The following is a 3,831-nucleotide window of genomic DNA, read 5'->3' as shown; positions in this document are numbered from 1 at the left end:
TCGCATATACAGGAAACCATGGGACCTACGTTTCTTTGGGCTTGGCTTACATCACCTAATATAATTTATTCCAAGTCTTTCCATTTCCAAACAAATGGGGCAATGTCATTCTCTCTGATGGAGGCATAGAATTCCATTATGTATATATACCACATTTTCTTGATCCATTCATCTATTGAGGGGCATCTGGGTTGGTTCTATGTCTTAGCTATGGGAAATAATGCTGCAATAAACATACTTGTGCTGGTAGCATTAGTGTGGTCTTGTTTGTGACCATTTGGGTACATGCCCAAAAGTGGGATTGCTGGGTCATTGGGCAGTTCTATGTGCAGTCATTTGATGAACCTCCATACTACTTTCCAAAGTGGTTGAACAAGTTTACACTCCCACCAACAATGCAGTAAGGTTCCCTTCTGTCACATCCCTCCAGCATCTGTTGTTATTAGAGTTCTTGACTGTAGCCACTGGGGTGAGGTGGTATCTTAATGTTGTTTTTATTTGCATTTCTTTTATGGCTAGAGGTTGAACATTTCTTCATGTGTCTATTGTCCACCCTTATTTTATCTTCAGAGAAGTTTTTCTTTAAGTCTTTAGCCCACTTATTTATTGGGCCGTTGTTTCTTTGAGGATTTGTTGTTGGGGGATTTAAGTTTTTGAGTTCCAAGTGTATTGTAGATTTGAGACCTTTGTCGGTTGTATGACTAGTGAAGATCTTCTCCCATTCTGTGGGCTTAATATTGATGTTGCTAGCTATGTTCTTTGCCATTAAGAAGCTCTGCAATTTCATGAAGTCCCAATTGTCCATGCTTTCTTTGATTTTTTGTGTTTCTGAGTCTCTATAAAAAAGTTTTGTGTGCCAAAGAGATCTATGGTTTCTCCTATTCCATCCTGTAATGTTTTTGGAGTGTCTGCTTTGACTCCGGGTTCATTGACCCATTTGGAGGTGATTCTGGTGCAGGGTGATACATAAAGATCTAGCTTTAGTTTTCTACAAATGATTAACCAATTTTGCCAGAACCATTTACTGAAAAGGCTGTCTTTCTTCTATTCTATTTTTTAGCTCCCTTATCGACGATTAGATGTCTATATGTCTGTACGTTCATTTCTGGGTTTTCAATTCTATTTCATTGGTCCTGAGTTCTGTTCTTGTGCTAGTCCCAAGCTGTTTTGATTACTATGTCTTTGTAGTAGAGTTTGAAATTTGGTATTGATATTCCTCCAGCACTGTTCTTTTTCTTTAAGATCATTTTTGGTATTTGGTGTCTTTTATTGTTCCATATGAATTTTTGGAGTGCCTCTTCTATTTCCTTGAAGAATAGGTTGTATATTGATAGGTATCGCATTGGATTTGTAGATACCCTTGGGAAGTATTGCCATTTTCATGATATTGATCGTACCAATCCATAAGTATGGGAGTTTGTGCAACTTTCTAAATTGTGTTATGAATTCATTTTTCAGGTTTTAAAAGTTTTTATCACCGAGGTCCTTCACATCTATGTTTAATTCCTAGGAATTTTATTATTGTGGGGCTATTATGAATAGAGTTGCTTTCCAGATTTCAGCCACGCTTTTTTCAGTGTTGGCCTACAGAAAAGGCATTGATTTTTGAGGGTTAATTTTATACCCTGATATTTTGCCCAATTTTTAAATCAGCTTGAGTAATTTTGGAATGGATTCGGTGGGATTCTTTAAACACAAAATCATGTCATCTGCAAAGAGGGAGAGTTTTACTTCATCTTTCCCTATTTGGATCACTTTTATATTTGCATCTTTTCTTATTACTGTAGTTAGACATTCTAATACTAGACTGAAAAGATGTGGAGAGAGTGGACATCCTGGTTTAGTTCTTGAAATAAGAGGAAAATGGCTTTAGTTTTTCACCATTAAGTATAATGCTGGCTGTAAGTTTGTCATATACAGCCTTTATTGTATTGGGAAATGTTCCATGAATTCCTAATTTTTCCAGAGGCTTCATCTTAAAGGGGTGTTGGATCTTGTCAATTGCTTTCTCTGCATCTATTGAGATAACTATGGGGTTCTTACCCTTGCTCTTGTTGATGTGATGAATTATACTAATTGATTTGCATATATTGAACCAGCGTTACATCCCTGAAATGAATCCTGTTTAATCATGGTGTATGCATTTGGATAAATTTTTGAAGTCGATTGACCAAAATTTTGTTGAGAATTTTTGCTCCAATGTTCATCAAAGAAATGAGTCTATAGTTCCTTTCTTTGATGAGTCCCTGCCTGTTTTTGGCATGAGGATTATGATGTCTTCATAGAAAGAATTCTGTAGTGATCTTTCCTTTCAATTTCATTGAAGAGGGGGAGGAGTATTTGTGTGAGTTCTGCGTTGAAGGCCTTCTAGAATTCTGCTGTAAATCCATCTGGTCCTGGACTTTTCTTAGATGGGAGGTCTCTTATTGCTGCTTCTATTTCAATGAATGTTATGGGCCTTTAACATTGGTTTAACTCCTCTGGGTTTAGTTTCAACATGTCAATATTTGATAGGAAAAAGTCAATTTCTGCCATGTTCTCAAACTTAGCCTAAAGGTTTGAGAAGTATTCCCTTATATTGTTCTGAATCTCGGTTGTTTCCATGGTAATGTTTCCATTCTCATCTCTGAGTTTATTTGGGTGTGGTCTCTTCTTTTTCTGATAAGATTTGCTAAGGGTCTGTCTAATTTGTTAATTTTTTCAAAGAACCAAATCTTTGTTTTGTTGATTCTTTGTATGGTTTTTTGGATTCTAATAAGTTTAATTCTGATTTACTTTTATTTACTTCTTTCCAACTCCTCGATTGTGGTTTACCTTCATGCTCTTTTTCAAAGATGTTCACATGTCTCCTTAAATTGTTCATTTCAGATTTCTCCAATTTTTGGATGTAGGAACTCAGAGCTATAAACTTGCCTCGGAGTACTGCCTTTGCTGTGTCCCAGAGAAGCTGGTAATTTGTGTGTTCATTTTTGTTGAATATCATGAACAATTTCCTTTTTAATCTCTTCCATGACACATTTGTGATTCAAGAGTTTGTTGTTAAGCCTCCATGTGTTACAGGACTTTCTTTGGTGGCTTTTGGTGTTGAGTTCTAATTTTATTCCCTTGTGTTCTGAAAGAATGCAAGGTATAACTTCAATGTTTCTGAATTTGGACGAGTTTGCTTTGTGACATAAAATGTGTTCATTTTTGGAAAATGTTCCATGTAGTGCTGAGAAAAAAGTGAATTCTGGTGCTGCTGGGTGAAATATTTGGTAGTTGTCTGTTAAATCCAGTTGATCTAGGAAGTTGTTTAGATCTGCGGTTTCTCTGTTGATTTTTTGCCGAGTTGATCTATCTAGTGGGGATAGTGGTCTGTTAAAGTCCCCAACAATTAATGTCTTTGGATCTATTTGAGATTTTAGGGAAAGCAGTTTTTGTTGGATAAATTTTGGTGCTCCATTGTTTGGCAAATAGGTATTTGTTATTGTAATATCCTCCTAAACAAGAGATCCCTTAATTCATATGGCGTGACCTTCTTTATCTCGTCTCATTAATTTTAATTTGAAGCTTATTTCATTTGACATTAAGATTACAGCTCCCACTTGTTTATGTGGACCCTTTGCTTGGTAGATTTTGTTCCAGCCTTTCACTTTCAAAGAGTGTTTGTTTTTATGGGCAAGGTGTGATTCATGAAGGCAGCAGAGAGAAGGATCTTGCTTTTTAATCCGACTACACAGTCTATGTCGCTTAATTGGAGAGTTAAGACTGTAAATGTTGAGAGATAGGACTAAGAAGTGTTTGGGAGTTCCTTCTTCGGGGCTGTGGCCACTGGGTTCTTCCTATGGTTCT

Source organism: Dipodomys merriami, unplaced genomic scaffold (assembly GCF_024711535.1).
Source record: "Dipodomys merriami isolate MVZ:Mamm:240054 unplaced genomic scaffold, mDipMer1.0.p SCAF_865, whole genome shotgun sequence".
Lineage (NCBI taxonomy): Eukaryota > Metazoa > Chordata > Mammalia > Rodentia > Heteromyidae > Dipodomys > Dipodomys merriami.
The sequence above is the reverse complement of the archived record's forward strand: the minus strand, read 5'-3'. Positions refer to the sequence as shown.